The sequence below is a fragment of the Aquarana catesbeiana genome, linkage group LG07, assembly GCF_042186555.1.
Source record: "Aquarana catesbeiana isolate 2022-GZ linkage group LG07, ASM4218655v1, whole genome shotgun sequence".
Taxonomy (NCBI): domain Eukaryota; kingdom Metazoa; phylum Chordata; class Amphibia; order Anura; family Ranidae; genus Aquarana; species Aquarana catesbeiana.
Window position 1 is genome coordinate 144595804 of NC_133330.1, and position 22923 is coordinate 144618726.

Here is a 22923-nt window from a genome sequence, read left to right on the forward strand (position 1 = left end):
ATATAGCTGTGTGGAAAGGGGTGTGAAGGTCTTTCAAAATCCGTGCCTCTGCTTATAGCTTAGATGAGGATGTCAACATCCCTGACCGCCATCTCTCAAATGGGGCAGTCCATGGCGGGATGGACATCCTAGGCATTAGAGCTAGGCACAGTGCAGAGAACAGGGATGGCAGGAGTTCCATTTCAGGGTATCACATTGTTGTGGAACAAATATTTGTGGAAAGACCAAGTTTGTCGGCTGCGGTAAGGGTCCAGGCCGCGAAGGAAAAATTTAAGGTCCTACAAGGATGTTGCAGAAGCCGCTTCAGCCATTGTTAGACTTATGGAACCGTTGGGCCTGGAGGTCCCATAGCGCCTGTGATCCAGGTAGGGAGCGCTGGGAGGCTTGTGAGGGTTGGCGAGGAGGCCTGGCAGTTCCAGATTTAGAGGAGGAGGATGGCGCATCTGTAGAGAGCGGGGGCAAGTCCAGTGGCGCCTCAGGTCTGATGGGGAGGTGGCATGGAACTGGCGGCCCAGGTGGGAGAAGTATAGCCTAAATGGAAACCCCCATTTGTACCTGATCCCCTGAGTTTGCAGGACTTGAAGGTAAGGTTTGAGGCCCCGCCTTCTGGCAATTGTGACAGGTGAGAGATCAGCGAATAGTTGTAGGGGGCTTCCTTGGAAGAAGATATCTTGTTGTTCCCTGGCAGCCTGTAGGAGTTTCTCTTTTGTATGGTAGTAGTGGAATTTAATGATGATGTCCCTCAGAGGACCGTCAGAGGGTTTAGGGGCCAGGGAGCAATGGATACAATCAAATTCCAACCTGTCTACCGGGATCCCGGGGGCCAGTTCCTGGAAAAAGGTGGTTGCTGTGCCTTGTAAGTCAGTGATAGTCTCTGGAATGCCTCAGATACGGAGGTTATCCCTGCAGGCCCTATTTTCTGCCTCCTCCAGTTTATCCTTCAGGGCTTCAATCTCAGTAGACATTTTGATAACACGTCGGTCCAATCTCTATTATGCAATAAAAGTTGTCAGAAGCTGATTATTTGGTTGAAGACATCATTTCCGCATAAGCGGTTGTATAGTTAAAGGCAAACCAGGGGGACCATATTTTTTTTGCTAGGTCAGATTTTTGTCTAAGGGAGAGAGTAAGATCTTCCATATAGTATAAATGATCTACCTCCACTAGCCAATGGCGTATGGTAGGTATGTTCGGTTGTTTCCAAAATCGAGGGATGAGAGCTTTTGCCGCATTAAGGAGATGTGGCGTTATAGATTTTTTATATGTTACCACCGGTTTGTCTGTACAATGTAGCAATACAGTCCATGGGTCATTAGGAATCTCAGTACCCTGAATCTCATTAATCCAATAAAGGATAGACAACCAATAAGGGCGTATAAAAGGGCAAAAACACCATAAATGAGCATGTGATGCGTGTTCCCCGCATCCTCTCCAGCACAGAGGTGATGTTTGAGGAAAGGTTTTAGGAAGCAGAGCAGGGGTATAGTGCCATCTCGTGAGCAGTTTATAATTCCCCTCTGCCACTTTAGATGCTCCAGAAGAGGCATGGGCCATTGTGAGAATAATAGCTTTTTGTTCCGGTAGTAATTCTTTTTGTAGATCTTTTTCCCAGTTATTAATGAAGATCGGATCTCTTGAGGGGGCTAAACTGTGCAGGGCTCGGTAGAAGTAAGAAACAGGTTTCTCCACAGGCTGATCTTCATTGAAAGCAATTTCAATGGGTGTCAATTCCGAGATGGACCGTAAAGGTTTTGGGAGAGAATGGACGAAAGCTGCCAATTGGCGATACTTCCAATGGACCATGGGCGGCACAGAAGAAATATGTGCAATTTTATTTAACGGCAATATAACCATTGGGGTGGTTACGTGATGCAATTGAGAGAATGATCCGAAAGACCATGAGTGCATCTTGGGGTCTATGTTCCCAGGTGGGAAATAGTTGTGGCCAGTTAGAGGTAAAAGTGGTGAGTTGTATGACCATTTATTCGCTTTGCATAATGAGTCCCATACCATCAGGGTGGAGCGTGTGAGTGGAGATACTGTTGAAGATACGCTCCTGTATCTCTTGGGTACCCATATTTGCGTGAAAAGGTCAGAGCCACTAAGTTCACATTCCAAGTTTACCCATAGCTTGGAATTTTTATGGTACTTCCAGTCAGAAATTCTGCTCGATACAATTGCCAGAAAATATCTTTTCAAATCTGGGAGGGCTAAGCCCCCGTCCCTTTTAGGTCTAGTGAGGAGGGATCTAGCAAGTCTAGGTCGCCTTCTGTTCCAAACATAGCGGCTAATTAAGGAACTAATAATCGTGAAAAAGCCTACCAGTATACCAAAAGGTATCATTTGAAATAGGAATAGCAACCTGGGTAGTATATTCATTTTTACAACTCCAATTCTCCCTAGCCATGTATGAGCTATATGAGACCACTTCTGTAAATCTGATTTAATCTGATTTAATAAGGGCAGGTAGTTATGACGAAAGAGGGCTGTCAGGTTCGGGGTAAGATATATACCTAGATATTTCATTTTATCAGTCTGCCAGCTAAAAGGGAAGGACTGCTTCAGGTGTTCTACACACTGGACCGGGACTGAGACATTGAGGATTTCAGATTTTGACATATTAATTTTAAAGTTGGATATGGCGCTAAACGACGAGAACTCAGACATAAGTTTAGGTAGGGAAATCAAGGGTTGTTGTATGTAAAACAGAATATCGTCTGCATATGCAGCGTATTTATGTTCGAAGTCTCCTATAGGGATACCATGTATAGAGGGGTTATGTCACACCGTTGATAAAAATGGCTCCAAAGAGAGGGCAAACTAAATAGGTGAAAGGGGACATCCCTGTCGGGTGTCATTATGTAGGGTGAATGAAACACTGAGAGTGCCATTTATGCGCAACTGCGCGGTAGGACAGTTATAAAGAGCAGCAATCCGTGACAGAAGGGAAGAGCCTATGCCGAAATGCGCCAGCATTGCCATGAGGTAGTCCCATGAGGTAGTCCCAGTCCACCCTGTCGAATGCCTTTTCGGCATCTGTGGATAGTAACAGGGTGGACTGGGAGGACCCACAGACCTTTGCCATTAAGGAGAGGGTACGTAGGGAATTGTCCCTAGCCTCCCTACCAGGGATGAATCCTGTTTGTTCATTAGATACCCAATGAGGGAGCAGGGGGAGAAGTCTATTTGCAATCGTTTTGGCATATAATTTGGCGTCTATGTTCAGTATTGAAATAGGCCGATAACTTCCGCAATTGGTTGGGTCCTTTCCTGCTTTAGGGATTATGGTAATATGCGCATGTATAGTCTCGGGTCGAAGGATACCACCATCAGAGGTAGTGTTGGCATAACAAGATAAGCGAGGCAATAAAATGTCTGCAAATGCTTGGTAATAGGCTACCGTAAACCCATCAGGGCCAGGAGCCTTGCCAGTAGCCATACCTTTCAAGGCAACACGTAGCTCAGAAACAGTGATCTCCCCCTCTAGGATAGCCAAGGATTCAGGTGACAATTTAGGTAGATTGGCTTTCTCTAAGTAATTTCTAATGAGAGTGGATTTAGTGACCTGATCTGGTATGGTGTTTTGGACGTGGTACAGGTGTTGGTAAAACGCTCTAAACTCTTTCGCCATGGCTGGAGTATCATATAGCAGAGTATCTGAGGAACCTTTTATTTTTGCTATAAAAGATGCAGATTTCTTCTGCTGTATTGACCGGGCTAGAAGCCTACTCGGCTTGTTTCCCCATTCATAGAAGCGTTGTGCTACTACGCGTGCTTGGTGTTTCTGTTCAGTGTGAAATAGGGCTTTCAGCTCTTCCCTCTTTGCAGTCAGAGTAGTTAGTATGGCTTGGGTTAAGCTTGCCTTGTATTGTATCTCCAGGGCCTCAATGTCTTTAAGTAACTGTGCTTGTTGGAATAAGCGTTCTCTTTTTTTCCTAGCTTACAATTCCATTAATTTACCTCTAATATGAGCCTTATGGGCTTCCCAGAGTATGCCTGGTGATATGTCTGAGTGGGTGTTTTCCTTAAAGTAGAATGATAAATCATCTGCTATTTGTTTTCTATTTATGTCCTCAGTTATGAGGGATTCATTGAGCTTCCAATTAGTGGCCCTAAGGGGTAGTGACGGGATTTTTAGCTCAAGCGAAATCGGGGAATGGTCAGATATGAGTGAGGATTCTATGCGAGTGTTGTTGAGTAGTGAAAGGTGGTGGTGATCTATAAAGAAATAATCAAGCCTGGAGTAAGTGTGATGAACCTGGGAAAGTGAGTGTAATCCTTCGCCCCTGGGTGCATAATCCTCCAAACATCCATCAATTGGGAGTCGTGTAATCGTTTGCGTATAAATGACAAACGATTATATGAAATACTAGATCTCCCTTTAGACGTGTCTATGCTTGGTTCCAACGGAACGTTAAAATCTCCAGCCAGGAGAATGCACCCTTGAGCGAAATCCCTCAATTTTTTTAAGGTGGTGGCCATAAATCCTGCCTGATCTCTATTAGGAGCATAAAGATTTGCTAAAGTGCATGGCATACTACCCAGGCTGCCTTTAAGGAACAGAAAACGGCCCATGGGGTCACATAACATCGTATCCAGCTTAAACGCTGTATTGCAACTAATCAAATGGCCACACCTTTTGCTTTATGTATATCGGAAAGACTATAATACCAAGTAGGGTACCTTTTGGAAAATAACTTTACAGTAGTGGTATGTATGAGGTGAGTCTCCTGTAGAAAAATAATATCTCCACGTAGGCGACTCAGCTCTCTATACAAATTATGTCTTTTCCCTGGAGCATAAAGACCCCGTACATTAAATGAAATAAGTTTTACCGTACCCATGGGGAGAAGCAGGAGGGTTCAGTTGACAATATCTTCTTAATGATATGGACCTGAGGCGGGGAAGAAAAGGTTAGGATAAGGATAGGGGCATGAGGGGGGGGAGGGGAAGGGAAGGAAAAGAGGAAAGAGATTAGCGAAGAGAAAAAGAGAGAGCAAGAAAAAGAGAAAAAAAAAGAGCAACATGTATTAATAGAAAAAAACGACCATGTAAAAAGATGGTCAACATGTGCACGCAGTAAACTGCCGTGCGTGGAAAGGGTGCAAGTGACGCCCAACACCCACACGACCACCGCCCCGATGGGGGCAGAACCCTATGTTGGGGGAGTGAGGAGCTCCAGGCATCCAACCGTGGATGCTAGGCTGGCGTGAGCATCGTCCCGAAGCTCCGACTCCGGCACCATACCTGAAAAAAGTAAAGCTGGTAAAAAGCACTCAATATATTATTTGAATGTTGTATTGTATACCCACAGAGCAACACTTGGCCCAGGACCTGTAAGCATCAACTTTAAATACAAGAACCTTAAAACGTAAAGTAGTCTAAAATATTAAAAATAAATAAAATAACAAAAAAGAGATGATGTCAGGATCAGAGCATGTCCACCATCATATACAGCCATAACAGCGTGGTTAGATGTATCAAAGTCTATGCACTCATCCAGGAACGCAGAACAAAAACTTAAAAAATAAAATTAAAAAGTCAAACAATAATAAATTGTAAAAAAGGGGATACTTGTGGGCCTAAGTGTTCTGGTATAATCAGGTAGTATGAATGGAGTAACCTTGGTAATAAACTATTCCCCCGGGGGTGAGCTCCCAGCGGGGGAGGCTCGGTGTTTGCGGTCCACTTCCTGCCATCTTGGTTCGGAGTTGTTGGGCAGGGTCGGGATAGCCTCCTGCCAGCCAGGTAGTTCAGGCAGTGATATGTTAACATCCATGCAAAACTTCTCAAGGTCCTCTGGGAACCGTAGAATCGCTATCTTACCATCTCTATTTGCGATCAGCGCCGCTGGGAAGCCCCACCTGTATTTGATAGAAGCAGCTCGCAGCTTCTCCGTCAGGGGACGCAAGGCCCTGCATCGTTCCGAGGTTTCCCTGGCCAGGTCCGGGTAGAAAGATAGAATGGCGCCATCAAAATCCAGTGATGTGGCCTCCTTGGCTTTTTTCATAATAAGTTCTTTTTCTTCATAATAGTGAACTCTACAGATGACATCACGGGGGATGTCTGAGGAGAGGTTGCGGGGTCTAAGGGCCCTGTGGACGCGGTCAATTTTTAGAGGGTAGTCATTGAAGATACCCCGGATGGATGGGAGGAGGTCTTCATCACCAGTCGCTTCAAGCAATCCTCTGATGCGAATATTGTTACGTCTGTTACGATTTTCCTGATCTTCGATTTTGTACAAAGCCATTTTATGCACTATTGCAAGTGTGCGGGTGGTGGACTGCAGGTTTCTTATAGCCACCACGTGGCGATCCAAACGTTGCTCTGTCTCCTCCACCCGCTCCAGTACCTGGGAGAGATCGGAGCGCACAGCGAAGACCTCTTTCTTAATGGCCCGCTCTAGGCTCAATAGCATGGAAGTAAGTTCCATTTTTGTGGGTAAGTCACTCACCAAGGCCGCGACCCCAGAATGTCTGGATGTGTTTTCTTCCTCCTCCGTGCAGGCTGAAGATGCCGGCGAGCAATGCCTACGTTCGGGTGTGTGCCGGGGGCGGGGCTTGCGCCGGAGCTCACGCCACGAGGTGAGTGGCCCAGGCCATCCATGTCCCCTGGATCGTCTGGATCCACAGCGAGGAATCCCTTAATCGAGCCAGTTGAGGGTCCTTTTTTAGGTAGGGGCTTGCCAGATCTCTTCCGCATCCTGGATAGAGAAAGGATGGTGGTGAGAGACAAAACGAGTGCTGAAAACTTGGTGTCGGCGCCGGAGCTCGGGAGAGATACGTCCTCACTGCAGCATGTCAAAACCACGCCCCTCTCCCAATACGTTCTGTGCTTTATTCGGCCAGTTTATTCGTCCGCATGGAGCGGAGGTCTCAGGTGGCCATCTCCTTCGCTCACGCGCATGCGCCCTTGATCTAATATTTCACAGCAGGGCTTGTTCACACGCTCAACAAAAGTATCTGTGAGGCTTTACAGTGTTGGGCCACCACCACCACCACCGCCTAAGGCCCAATTTTTATGCCCCTGTTTAACAGGGGCACGTAATTACAATTTTTGATCTAATATTTCACAACAGGGCTCGTTCCTGCGCTCAACAACAGAATCTGTGAGGGGTTACAGCGTTGTGGCACCACCACTGCCTAAGACCCAATTTTTCTGCCCCTGTTTAACAGGGGCGTGTAATTACAATTTTTGATCTAATATTTCACAGCAGGGCCCGTTCCTGCGCCCACCAAGAGTAACTGTGAGGGCTTACAGTGTTGTGGCAACACCACCACACCACCACCAAAGGCCCAATTTTTCTGACCCGGTTCAACAAGGGCATGTAATTACAATTCTTGATATAATATTTCACAGCAGGGCCCATTCCAGCGCCCACCAAGAGTAATTGTGAGGGCTTACAGTGTTGTGGCACCACCACCACCAAAGGCCCAATTTTTCTGCCCCTGTTCAACAGGGGAATGTAATTACAATTCTTGATATAATATTTCACAGCAGGGCCCATTCCAGGGCTTACAGTGTTCTGGTACCACCAACACCCAAATTTCTGCAGAGTATATAGGGCAGGCCGTATAGTATATACAGGCGGTCCCCTACTTTCAAACATCCGACTTACAAACGACTCCTACTTACAAATGGAGGGAGACAACAGGAAGTGAGAGGAAATCTATCCCTAGGAAGGGAAAGTATCTCCTGTAATAGGGCGTACACACGGTCGGACTTTGTTCGGACATTCCGACAACAAAATCCTAGGATTTCTTCTGACGGATGTTGGCTCAAACTTGTCTTGCATACACACGGTCACACAAAGTTGTCGGAAAAGCCGATCGCTCTAAACGCGGTGACGTAAAACATGTACGTCGGGACTATAAACGGGGCAGTGGCCAATAGCTTTCATCTCTTTATTTATTCTGAGCATGCGTGGCACTTTGTCCGTCGGATTTGTGTACACACGATCGGAATTTCCGACAACGGATTTTGTTGTCGGAAAATTTTATCTCCTGCTGTCCAACTTTGTGTGTCGGAAAATCCGATGGAAAATGTCCGATGGAGCCCACACACGGTCGGAATTTCCGACAACACGCTCCGATCAGACATTTTCCATCGGAAAATCCGACCGTGTGTACGGGGCATAAGAGTTAATATGGGAAAAAGGTGCCTCCACTGATGCTTTATTATCATCAATCCTTGTTTCCCTAAAAACCCCAAATTTTCAAAATCCAATTGTCATTTGGACAGAAAGTGAGGTGAAATCTTCTGAACAGGGGTACGGACAGCAAAACAAATGTTACAGGGGTGATAATAACCCTTCCCTATGTTATCCAAAGAGCTTAAAAATAGATTTTTTTGGCTGGAGCTACACTGTATACCTGTTCCAAATTACAATTATGCTGTGATTGGCTACAGCTCTCTTCCTGCACCAAAGCTTCAAGCAATCCTATTTTGCTTGGCAGGCCTCTGGCATTGGTGAACAAACACTTGTCGCATTTTTTATATATATCTTTGGAAACTCCTTATACCTATTATAGCCTTCAGTTACCTAGTTCTACCCTCTATTAGTGTCTGACCCCACACTGACTTGTCTGCCCCATTATAGATTAATCACCCCCCCCACACACACACACACCATCCTAGTTTAAATACTTCCCCAGATTTCCCATAAACCTATTCACAAGAACAGCAGACAACCTTCCATTTAGGTGCAAGTCATCTTTATCATATAGGTTGTATCCCAATGAAATGCCAGCTTAGTGCTTTACAAGTAGGAGGAGTTTAGGGACTTTAAGGAAGCCTAGACCTGGTAAGGTCACGTATTTCCATCCCTATGGGACTTTAAGTGAAATCATGACCCGGTAAGGTCATGTATTTCCATCCCTATTATATCGAGAAGACGGGAGCAAGGAAAGTGGGACTTTAAATGAAGCACATGGTAGCGAGAAGGTAGTTGAGCTGAACAAGGGAATTTTATTCATGTAAATAAACTTGGAAACATACATGTAATGTTAATATCAGGGTAAATGGTTAAACACAATAGCAACAGTCAATGGTGGAAGATTACACATGATAACAAAAAGATGGATACAGAAATGTCATGAACAAGACCATATTAAAATTCCATAGTTCAACAAGGACAAAGTTGGATAAAATTGTGATTGCAAGGTAATGCTTGCAGGACCTAAGGCCTCACTGAACCTGTATGCCCCGTACACACGGTCGGATTTTCCGATGGAAAATGTCCGATCGAAGCGTGTTGTCAGAAATTTTGACCGTGTGTGGGCTCCATCGGACATTTTCCATCGGATTTTCCGACACACAAAGTTTGAGAGCAGGCTATAAAATTTTCCGACAACAAAATCCGATTGCGTCAATTCCGATCGTGTGTGGCCAGTTCCGACGCACAAAGTGCCATGTATGCTCAGAAGAAATTCCGAGACGGAACCGCTCGGTCTGGTAAAATTAGCGTTCGCAATGGATACAACACTTTTGTCACGGTGCAATGTTAAAAATGGTTTAATACAGCGCACTCTCTTCTTCTTTATAATGTGAGAAGAATTAAGTAGTTTTGCTGCTCATATTCACACAGACTTCTCACAAACTTCTTTCTTTATTATTTATCGGGATTCCCTCAATATATTTTGATTTGTCACATCTGAGAAAATAATTTTTGTGTTGTTTTATTTTTTTTTTTATTTTAAGGCATAATTTTTTTTTATTTTTTTTTTTTTAGGTTTGTATTTTTTTAAAGGCTGATCTTTGTTTTATTTTATTTTAAGTTTTACTCCAGAATATTTTTGTGTGTGTTTTGTGTGTCAAGTTGCCACAACACCATTGATATCTTGTATTATTTCATCTCAATGAGATTGTTTGGTGTTGGTGTCTCTTGTTAATTTCACATTGTACTTTAGAAATGTACCTGAATCCTCACAAACAAACTATCCTTTTTGAAGGAAAAAACACATAGGCGAGTATAATTGAAACAAAAATTCCTTTATTAAGGGCTCAGAACCAAACAAAGAGGGAGGCAACGCTGGAGAAACAGCAGAAATTAGCGAAGCCTTGGACCCCCAGGGCAGACATCAATTCTTTAACATCAAAATTGGTAGCCTGAGGAGTCCATATGTAAGGGAGTACAGTCTGGTCCAGAAGTCCCCGAGATCCGGAAAGCAGCAGATGACATCCGTGTCCCCAGGCTGTGGTACTACAACAGGCTGCATCTTTTGCCAGACCAGACTGAACCCAGGGTCATCACTTTCTGGTCTTCTTTCCACCCTTCCTTCCTGGCTGTGACTTTGCTGTTGGAGATGTGGCAGGAGGAGGAGTAGGACCTGGAGGAGGAGGAGGACTATTAGGACCTGGAGGAGGTGGAGGAGGAGTAGTAGGACCTGGAGGAGGAGGAGGACCATGTGTGAGGTCACAAATGTGGGTAGCAGATGTTATTTGGCCCCTCAACCCCTTATTGAGAGCTTCCAACCTTAAGGACTCACACATGAGTTGTTGGCCCTCCTCCATCCGCTGCATTTTGCAGGCACTTATGCCAGCAAAGTCCTCCTCCACAGTGTGGGGGCTTCTCAGGGCCTCTGTAGCCTTCCAAAAGAGGCCTATGGCAGCCTCCTCCAGGGTACTCCTCTTCCTGCCACTTTCTCTTTGCAGGTGGCTGGGAGGGACCTGGATATCAGGCAGCCTGCTTGGCCCGGCCACCTCCTGGCTGAGACCTCCCTGTGTATGAAAAAGAGACATGGTTTTACTTTTTGCATCATCAATCACAATCATAAATTAGTACTCCAAACTAACATCTAATTAACATCATTGATTGGACAAGCAGAAATATTTAGAGGAATGCTATACCTGGCTCAAGCTGGGCTCCTCCACATGTTGCTGCCTGGAAGGTCCAGGTTGGGCGTCAGAAGCCTCAGCTGGGGGGGGGGAGGAAGCGTGGAAGGAAGACTGGAGAGTGATGACCTGGGTTCAGTCTGGCCTGCCAGAAAATGCAGCCTGTCATAGTACCACATCCTGGGGACATAGATGTCATCTGCAGCTCCTGATCTCTGGGAATCCTGGACCTTCTTGTGCTCCCTTAGATAAGTGCTTCTCAGGCCACCAATTAGGATCTTCAAATAGGTCATGTATGCCGTGGGGATCACCGTCTTCACAAATTCCAGCAATTGATCCAGCGCTGCCTTCCTCTTTGTTTGGTTCTTATAATGTGGGTGGTTTATCTCCCAAAGACAAGGCAGCTCCTTGAACATATCTATGAAGTCGGTATCTTTCAAGATATCCATTTTCACTGCAAGACACAACACAAGACAAACCCTAATGTCAGGCAAAACTCTCCTAATCTAGTTACAATATAGGCCTCAATCTAGAAGCAGTATAGGCCCAAGTTTGGCTCTTACCTTCGTTATCATGATCGGCGCCTCCTATACTCCTTCCTCCGCTCACAGATCGTACGTACTATGCATGCGTGTTACGCTTTATACACACTGTACATGCGTGTAACTCCGCCCACCCCTGATGTTCTTTCTAGTCTATTCCCCGCCCCTTTTCGTTCGGCGCAGTGGGTGAAGAGCACATGGCGGAGTCAGAGCAGGTGCGTGCTAATTATAGCAACGAGGAGGAGGAGGAGGAAAGCCCTGATCCGGAAATGTCCCAATCCAGAAGGAGACGATTTAAGGCCTCAAATATGTCCTTTGATGTTGGAGATGGTCGACATAATGAAGAAGGCCAACTATGATGGAAAGCCCCCAACCCCAATATCAGAAAGGCCAAGATCATGGCAAAAGTGGTCAAAAGTCTGCACTGGAATTTCGGGGTACATCGATCGAAAGATCAGCTCAGGAAGCGGTGGTCGGACGTGAAATTAAGAGAGCCAGAGCAGTACAGAAAGATCCGGAGAGTGCTGCAAAAAAGTAAGTAGTTGTGCTGTGTTCCTATTCTTTTTGTCTTTATTATGTTCGTGCTGCTCTATGTGCTTTTCTTAAGTGTTGTACAGTTTAAAATGGCAACTTTCATGTTCATGGGCCCATTATTCGTTCGTATCAAACATTTTTCTTTCGGCCTATAAAACACCATTGTTTTGGCCATATGCATTTGCCCACATTTTTTAGGGCCTACTTGTATGAAAAAAATTTGGTTGTGTAGATGGGTTTGTTACTAGAATGAAATGCGTGTGGAAATTGGCACCACAACAAGGTGAGTGTCTGCAACCACAGGCTCAGGTAAGAGATGGATACTGGCATATTTATAATACCTGTTTTTTTTTTGGTTTCTATCTTTTTAGGTGATCGTGATGTTGTGGATCCAGGGCATTTCACCTTGGAAAGTGCACAGATCCTGATCGGGGAGATCATGGGGTGTAATTTAGCATTGGAAAACCTCAAGAAAAACATCAATGATGTTATTCAAAAAAATAATAACATCATTGATGTTTTGGGGAGAGTTTAAAACCCCTCCTTTGTTTTTTGTGTGCTACAATGTTAAAAATGTTTTAGCTATTTTTAGAAAAGCCAAATTTTGAGGATGCACACAGTGTGTCAATATGTGCTATCTGCCATCACGGGAGATCAATGGATGCATTTTGGGGGTGCAACCCCTTCCTCAATAATAAAGTAGCTGAGAGGAAGGGGTTGCTCCCCCAAAACATGTCCCTTGATCCCCCGTGATGGCAGCTAGCACATGTTGACATTCGTAAATTGGTGTGCATCTTCAAAATTTGGCTTTTCCTGGGGTGACTTCACCCCATCTGAACGCAATATCAAACACAGTTCCTAAATACTCATGTCTGATATTGCCTTCAAGTTCTACCTAATGTGAACTTTGTAAGTTCAAAATCTGTGTCTTTCTTGTTGTTTTGAAACATGCCTGTTTTATCTTAAATGGACATTTCTATTTTTGATAATGCCACCCCAAAAATTGTTATACAACAAACATGTTGGTTTGTTTTAAAAACCTTTTCTACATGCACATGTGATTGTGCAGGTATTAAAAAGATTGTTAATCAAGAAAGTGTGGATTATTGTCTCAACGCTACAACACTTTTGTGGTGATGTAATTGCTGCTTTCTGTGACAATGGGTGTTATTTCCTAAGGGCAAATCCACTTTGCACTACAAGTGCAGTTTCAGTGCATTTTCAAGTGCACTTGTAGTGCAAAGTGGATTTGCCTTTAGTAAATAACACCCAACAGTGCTTTGTATAAGGTTACACAATCACGCCATTTTCAGGACTCACCACATTTCGGTCAGGGTCAGCTAAAACAAACACAAGCAGTAAATGTCACCAAAGATTAGCTTAATTTTTTTTTATTTGATCAAGGTTTCACAAATTGTCTGGCATATTGATAGCCCCCCTACCCGCAAAGTATTCAAGGTATCTTAGCTGGACATCAAGGGGCACTCAGGGGGGGGCAAGCTAGGATGGCCACTTTCAAGCGCCGTCAGGGTTGTTTCATTTTGAATTCCAGCCTCAGGCCCAACTGAGCCAGCATAGTTGGCAGAATGTTACCGTAAAAAGTTGTGTAGAACACAGCACACCAGGATTATATGATTCAGTTTATACTCCATCATATGTATGGGTGTAAGAAATAGGCGGAACCGGCTGGCCATGATTCCAAACGTGTTCTCCACCACTCTTCTGGCTCTGGCCAGCCGGTAATTAAAAACCCTCTGGTCCAGGGTGAGGGTCCTCATCGGGAATGGCCGCATAAGATGGTCCCCCAGCGCTAACGCTTCATCCACAACGAAGACGAATGGGAGTCCTTCCACGTTGTCTTCTGGAGGTGGCAAGTCCAAGCTGCCATTCTGGAGACGCCTGTAGAACTCAATATGGGCGATGACTCCACCATCGGACATCCGGCCATTCTTCCCCACGTCCATATACAGGAACTCATAATTAGCTGACACCACCGCCAACATTACAATACTATTGAACCCCTTATAATTATAATAGTACGACCCTGAGTTGGGTGGTGGGACGATGTGGACGTGTTTCCCATCAATTGCCCCTCCGCAGTTAGGAAAGTCCCACCGCTGGGCAAAGTGGGAGGCCACAGTCTGCCATTCCTGTGGCGTGGAAGGAAACTGTGGAGGGAAAAAAAATAAAATTAGTCCTTTGGCACATTAAAACATGGAAAGCAGATTAGACACAAACCTTCTTGGCCAACATCAAGATAACATTTATTAATGGGAATTTTTAAACACCAAAGTATAAGGTACACCTATCAGATTCCCCCTCCCCCACCCCCTCTCATGGGCCATTTCTAACATTATAGGGGGGGCTCTTGGACAGGTAACCCTCTCCACTTCATTGAGAGATGAATGCCTAAATAATGGGTATTACTTTGAACAGCCCCTCCTTAGTTACACTATTGGCAGTCCACTGGACAGGTAAGAAGTGTCATAATACAAAGATATAGATACACACTGTACACATTTCAGCACATTTGGACATTCTGCTATTACCTATCAAGATAATAATAGGATACAAAAACTTTAAACAGTACCATTTGAAAGTATACAGGCAGGCCCTTGCACTACATGCTTTGGGGAATTCATCCATACATGATGGGTATAGTGTGTATGGGTTGGCAAAGTCACCAGATAGATGATTGAGGATAGATAGAGAATTGGTATCAGCTGACTTAGCAGTTGGGGGGAGGGAGGGTTAAAAATGATTTGGGGACACCCCAAAAAAAAAGCCTCTGGCACTCTGCCTGAATTTAAAGCACCAATCACATTTTAAAACATTTTAGGGGGTGTTTGGGGTAAAGCACTACTATGGAGCTGATAAAATACATTGTTAAGTGACTACATGAGGTGAATATAGGGCCTGTAGACCATGCTGGGGAGGTAAGTGAAGGCAAATATGTATGAAGGACAAAAAAAATTTGATAAAAATCCAGCATGAATGAGGACAAAGGGGACATTCCCAGTATATTCCAATGATGGTAATTAGGGAATGAGGAAAGAAATACAATATATTATCAAACATTAAATACAATAAAATGTGATATTAAAGGATCCAAATCTTACCTTAATATACTCATTCTGCAGGACCTGGATGATGGCAGAACAGGTCTCTGGGATAATGATCCCCAGAGCCTGGGGGGAGATGCCTGTTGAGAACTTCAAGTCCTGCAGGCTTCTCCCCGTTGCCAAGTACCGCAGGGTGGCGATGAGCCTCTGCTCCGGAGTGATGGCTTGCCTCATGCACGTATCCTGCCTGCTGATATAGGGGGTCAGCAAAGCCAACAAACGGTGAAATACGGGGTCCATCATCAGGAGAAAGTTCCTGAAATCATCAGGATTATTCTCGAAGATCTCACGGAGCAAAGGCATATGAGAGAACTGGTCACGCATAAGCAACCAATTCTTGGTCCATGAACTCCTCCCCACCCTGTTCATGGACTGGACTTGTGTCAAGGTCAGGACCCCAACACCAAGCCCCCACACAGCACGAACTCTACAAGGAGTACGTATACGCAACATGGCTAGAAAACGGTCGGCTGCTCAGAACGAAGTAACAGAACGCACTGAAGAACAGCAAGGCCTGTGAAGAGCGACCTGAAAAACAGCAACGAACGAACAAGAACACAATGACTAATGAAAGTCACACGTAGCTTGCTTGCACGCACTGAAGAGCAGATACAAACCCACAAACACAAACTGAACCGCAGAAAATGATCTGAAAACCACGAGTCTGAAAAAGCGCAAATCGTCTCTCACCAAACTTTTACTAACACGAGATTAGCAAAAGGAGCCCAAAGGGTGCCACGCTTGATTCTGAAATGACAACTTTTTATCCAACTTTGTCCTTGTTAAACTATGGGATTTTATTATGGTCTTGTTCATGACATTTCTTTTTGTTATCATGTATAATCTTCCACCATTGACCCCAGTGGTCACATTTGAGACATATTGTTAGCATTATGGGTACTGTTGCTATTGTGTTTACCATTTACCCTGATATTAACATTACATGTATGTTTACAAGTTTATTTACATGAATAAAATTCCCTTGTTCAGCTCAACTACGGTCTCGCTACCATGTGCTTCATATAAAGTTCCACTTTCCTTGCTCCCCTCTTTTCGAGCTTAGTGCTCTAGAAACCCAAATCCTTCCTCTTACATTTGTTATTTAGCCATGCATTCAGATCTCATAGCTTCCCCTGCCTTTCCTGTATTAACCACTAGGCGTTCGCACTATAGCCGAAAGATGGCTACAGCATGGACTCCAATTGCTAGGAGGGCGTCCCTGGACGTCCTCCTGTTTACTTCCGCGATGCGTGCACCCGCGGGCGCGCATCAGGAAAATTCTGTGCTGGCCATGTCCCTTGGACACAGCCAGTCACAGATCTCTGTAAATGGCCAATCACAGCGGCCGTTTACAGCGCAATAACAGCTTCCAATGAGAGATGATCTCAAGTGTAAACATATGAGATCATCTCTCATTGCCGGCTCTCTCTCCTCACACACAGTCTCACAGTGTGAGGAGAGAGAGCCGGCAATGAGAGATGATCTCATATGTTTACACTTGAGATCATCTCTCATTGCCGGCTCTCTCTCCTCACACTGTGAGACTGTGTGTGAGGAGAGAGAGGATCTGTGCTGCAGCGTGAGTGTAAGCCGTTTTGTGATCACCATTAAAAACACACATGAGAGCCCAACAGTGCCCATGCAGTGCCACATCAGTGCCATTGGTGCCACAGTTCTCATCACTGTTAGTGTCACGGTGCCATCTGTCATCAGTGCCATCTATCAGTGTCATCTCAGTGCCATCTGTTGTCAGTGCCATCTGTCAGTGTCACCTACCACATCAGTGCCATCTGTCAGTGTCACTTGCCACATCAGTGTCACCTGCCACATCAGTGCCACCTGTCAGTGTCACCTGCCACATCAGTGCCATCTGTCAGTGTCACCTGCCACATCAGTGCCACATTTCATCAGTGCCACATCAGTGCCACATGTCATCAGTGCCATGTGTCATCAGTGCCATGTATCAGTGCCATATGCCAGTATTACGTGTCATCAGTGCCACGTATCAGTGCCATCTGTAACCAGTGCCATCTGCCAGTGTCATCAGTGCCACCTGCCACATCAGTGTCACCTGTCAGTGTCACCTGCCACATCAGTGTCACGTGTCATCAGTGCCACGTATCAGTGCCATCTGTCACCAGTGCAATCTGCCAGTGTCACGCGTCATCAGTGCCACATATCAGTGCCCTTTGTCATCACTAAGAATGTCACAAAGATTATTTGCAGCCGAGGAGGCATACAATATTCTTGCAGCTGATGAGAGCAACGGGGAGCTCTCCGCTACGGATTCCTCCTCATATACAGATTCTGAGTCTGACATGGACTACCAGCCTGTCCTAAGCAGTGGAACACTGACAGCCTCAGAGGAGGATGAGAGTCCGCCTGCCAGACGAAGGCGTACTGGTGAGGAGGCAGTGCCATCCACCAGCACCGCAATGCCATCCATCAGCGGTGGGGTGTCACCTCAGTCCCAAAGGGTTAGGTCCCATGCCAACCTTCCCTATTCCCTTCAGAACCCCTTATGGCCTCCTCCTAATTCAGGAGATAGTCCAGGTGGACACAGAAAGTTTTTCACCAATAGATTTTTTCAACCTTATTTTTACTGAGGACATGCTTGCATCAATTGTGGCCTAGTGCAACCTATATGCCCAACAATTTATAGCAAGTAACCCAACGTCCTATTATGCCCATCCCTACGAGTGGAGAGCCAGTGGAGAACAGTGGAGGAGTTTTAAAAAATTTTGGGCCTCACATTCTGTATGGGACTAACCAAAAAAAATGTTTTACTTTCATATTGGTCAACCCTCCCCATCCACCACATGCCCATCTTTTCCTCAATAATGCCCAGGGCCAGATATCTCATGATTATGAGAATCCTACACTACAATGACAATACCCAGTGCCCTCCCTGAAATTACCCAAATTTTGACAAGCTTTATAAAATTCGGCCACTACTAAATTATTTTTCTGATATCTTCCGACAGTTGTTTACCCCAGACCAACACATATGCGTGAATGAGTCCCTTGTCAAATTTACTGGCAGGCTGGGCATAAAACAATTTATTCCCACCAAAAGGGCCTGCTATGGGGTGAAGATGTATAAATTGTGCGACCGAGCTACAGGGTATACCTATGCCTTCATGGTATACGAAGGGAAGGACACCCAGCTATATCCCCCTAATTTCCCAGAATACATTGGACCGAGTGGGAAAGTGGTTTTGGGAACTCATAAACCCACTCCTGGAGAAAGGCTACCATTTGTATGTGGACAATTTTTATACTAGTTTGCCCCTGTTCCGCAACCTTCACAGAAAAAACACTCCAGCATGTGGCACCATAAGGAAGAACCGGAAGGGCTTTCGTCAAAGCCTCGTCAACAAGAAGCTAAGAAGAGGGGAGTTGGCGAGTTTACGGAATGAGGAAATTCTGGCTGTGAAGTGGAGGGACAGAAGGGATGTATACGTTCTTTCATCGATCCACAATAATACCTTTGTGAAGATCATCAGGAGGAATGGCCGAATCCAAAAGCCAACATGTATCCACGAATACAACATGTTCATGGGGGGGTGTCAACTTCAACGACCAAATGCTCGAACCCTACCTTGCCACAAGACGACCATACCAGTGGTATAAAAAAGTTTTAATTTATTTGTTTAATTTGGCCATATACAACAGCTACGTTATTTACCACAAATCCACTGAAAGCCCCAAATCCTTCCTTGGCTACCAGGAGGAAATCACCACTGCCCTTGTATTCCCAAACAGCCCACCAGAAACCATTCAATCCGATGTGATTAGCAGACTCTCTGAACGGCACTTTCCTGACAAATCCCTCCCAGACCAACAGGCCAAAAACGGCAGAAAAAATGCCGGGTGTGCACCAAAGGAGGAGTGAGAAGAGACACCACTTTTTATTGTCCCCAATGTCCTTCCCAACCAGGCCTCTGCATAGTTGACTGTTTCCGCCGTTACCATAATTCACTAAATTATTAATGAAGTATGGTAAACATAACCCTCACTTCCTGCCATTTACCTTCACACCCCTTATGCCTCAACTTGCTCTGTAACTGACCCTGGCTTGTTATTCAACCACTCTTCTGCCTACTGATTCTGTTCATACCTCTGCCTGATCTGGAACTGACCCTGGCTTGTTATTCGACCACGCTTCTGCCTACTGATTCTGTACATACCACTGCCTCATCTGGAAATGACCCTGGACTGTTTGACCATCCTTTTGCCGGCCTCTTGGACTGATCTTGCACCCTGCCACTGGACTAGTGGGATTCATAACACAGGGGTCTCACATATGTGAGAGGCTCCAGAATTGTTTTTCTGGACGAAGAAAACTTTTTTGTTTTCTCATTCCTAGATTAGGGTCTGGAGACTCGGAGGCTTCAAAGAGATTTGGGTGGGAGAAGCCTCTACCCCTGTCCCCATTCTGTCCTGGCCCTACTTCTGCCTGCTGCTTGTAGGACCTATGCCATCATGCCTCTGCCTGTCGCATGAACTGACCACACCACACCACATGGATGGACCATGTTCCTGCCTACTACTGGGATCAATATTTTGGCACTGCTGACAATGTCTACCTGCACTGACCCTGAACAGCAGGCAGGGATATGGACAGTATCCCTGCCTGCTGCCTGTACTGACTATAGACAGTGTTCCTGCCTGTTGCCTGGACAATTGTGTTTGTTTTTGCCGACCAAGTCCCTGCCTGCTGCCTGGACCAGTGCTATCCTCCTGTGGACAACTGTGCTACTAAAATCACAGGTAATCTTTTTTTTACCCTTTGCTCAGTAAAATGTATTTTGGGGTGTAATTCTTGGTATGTGCATGTGTCCCTAGAACACCTGACGGTGTTCCTTGTATGTGGCCAGGCTGTGTAAAAGTCTCACACATGTGGTATCACCATACTCAGGAGGAGTAGCAGAATGTATTTTGGCATGTCATTTTTGCTATGTACATGCTATGTGTTGGAAATATCTTATAAATGGACAACTTTGTGTAAAAAAAACTTCTGGAAAAAAAATGAACCATTCAAAAGACTCATTATGCCTCATAGATTATACGTTGGGGTGTTAGCTTTCCAAAATGGGGTCATTTTGTGGGCGTTTCCATTGTCCTGGTGCTCCAGGGCCTTCAAAAGTGTAATAGGTAGTCAACAAGTTAGATGTGTCATTTATGCTCCTAGAACACCTGATGGTGCTCCCTGCATGTTGGGCCTCTCTATGTGGCCAGGCTGTGAAAAAGTCCCACACATGTGGTATTGCCATACTTAGTAGGAGCAGCAGAATGTATTTTGGGGCATTATTTGTGGTATACACATGCCATATGAGAGAAATAACCTATTACAATGACAATTTTGTGGGAAAAAAAATTTCATTTTGCAAAGAATTGTGGGAAAAAAATGACAACATCAAAAACCTCACCATGCATCTTACTAAATACCTTGGAATGTCTACTTTCAAAAAAGGGGTCATTTGGAGGGTATTTGTACTTTCCTGGCTTGTACGGGTCGCAAGAATTGAGATTGGCCACCAGTACATCAGGTGTGATCAATTTTTTATGATTTGCACCACAACTTGTAGACTCTATAACTTTCACACAGGCCAAATAATATCCACTAATTTGGGTTATTTTTACCAAAGATATGTAGCAGTATAAATTGTGGCCAAAATTTATGAAGAAAAATTAATAATTTGCAAAATTTTATCACAGAAACTAAGAAAAATTGCTTTTTTAAAAAAAATTTCGGTCTTTTTTCATTTATAGCTCAAAAGAATAAAAAACCCAGAGGTGATCAAATACCACCAAAAGAAAACTCTATTTGTATGAAAAAAAGGACAAAAAATTAATTTGGGTACAGTATTGCATGACTGAGTAATTGTCATTCAAAGTGTGAGGGCACTGAAAGCTGAAAATTGGTCTGGTCACGAGGGGGGTTTAAGTGCCCAGTTGTCAAGTGGTTAAACATGACACAGGCAATATTTCAGAGAATATAACCTTAAAGGTCCTTCCTTTCGACTTGCAACCTAGTTCTTTAAATGAATTCTTAAGGATCCTCTATCCTATATGCACCCCAGTCCCTCCCTACAATTTATTAAACCCGGTCCACCACCTGCCAAACCCAGGGAGACAGTAAACTGTTTGGTTGAGGTGATCTTGGTGAAAATGTATCCTTCTGATTATAAAATCCTCAACAACCACCAACTGTTAAGGCCTCTTGCATTACCCTCGCCACGCCTAGAAGATGCTCTCCTGGCTGTTAAGGGCAGCATTGACTTGTAGGGCTGCCACCTTTGAGTTTGTCATCTTCATCCGACTTGGCAAATTTGTATGGGTGTTTAACCACTTCGGCCTCAGAAGGTTTTACCCCCTTCATGACCAGAGCACTTTTTGCAATTTGGCACTGCGCTGCTTTAACTGGCAATTGCGCGGTCATGCAATGCTGTACACAAACACAATTTGCGTCCTTTTTTCTCATAAATAGAGCTTTCTTATGGTGGTATCACCTCTGCAGTTTTTTTATGAAATAAATAAAAAAAGACTGAAAATATAATAAAAAAAATATATTTTCTACTTTTTGTTATAAAAAATATAATAAACTCAATTTTAGTAATACATTTAGGCCAAAATGTATTCAGACACATGTCTCTGGTAAAAAATAAAATAAATAAGCATATATTTATTGGTTTGCGCAAAAGGTATAGCATCTACAAACTATGGTACATTTTCTGGAATTTACGCAGCATTTAGTTAATGTCTGCCTATCTCATTTCTTGAAGTTCTAAAATGGCAGGCAGTACAAAATCCCTCCAAATTACCCCTTTTTGGAAAGTAGATACCCCAAGGAAATTGCCGAGAGGCATGTTGAGCCCATTCAATATTTTATTTTTTGCCACAAGTGATTGAAATTTGACAAAAAAAATAAAGAAAATTTTTTTACACAAAGATGCTAATTATTGAGTCCTGAGCTAAAACTAGCTATAAAATCCCAGACCAGAGGGAACAGGGTAAATAAATTAACAGGAGCTGCATATAAACCCTACTGCAATAAACAGGTTCACTGATTAAGATACAGCAAGGTGATCACAGAAATAAAGTGTGTCACAAGGCTTTAGATATACACTCAAAAAGCTATGGACAGCTGTAGGGATGAGCCAAACACCCCCCCGGTTCGGTTCCTGGCAGAACATGCGAACAGACAAAAAAATGAGTGCAAACACACAAACACCATTAAAGTCTATGGGACTCGAACGTGAAAAATCAAAAGTGCTAATTTTAAAGGCTAATATGCAAGTTATAGTCATAAAAAGTGTTTGAGGACCCGAGTCCTGCCCCAGGGGACATGTATCAATGCAAAAAAAAAGTTTTAAAAACAGATCTTTTTTCGGGAGCAATGATTTTAGTAATGCTTAAAGTGAAACAATAAAAGTGAAATATTCCTTTGAATATTGTGCCTGGGGGGTGACTATAGTATGCCATTTTGTTTTTTCTCCACACATAAAGCACATTACACTTTGCTCTTATCTTAGATTTATCCAGCATATAATAAAAAAAAGCATTCTGTCAACATTATCAAAAAGTGTAACACTCATTTTTGTAGTCTTTACATGCTATATCCTCAAATGGTCTTCTGTCTGCACCATACAACAACCTCCTAGCAAAGTTTTCGCTGCACTGGAACTCACATCCTTCTTCCCATACATATTGCCCCGTCTAGCTAATTCTCCTGCCCGAGATATATCTATGTTCCTTTTAATAACCTCATTTGCACCAGCTCCATGGGACTTATTCCTGGTACGTCGAGCCAAGCATCCCATAGTTTGTCAAATTTACCAGGGATCCCCCTATGCTGGTATATGTATTTTTCCATGATAAGCGTCCTA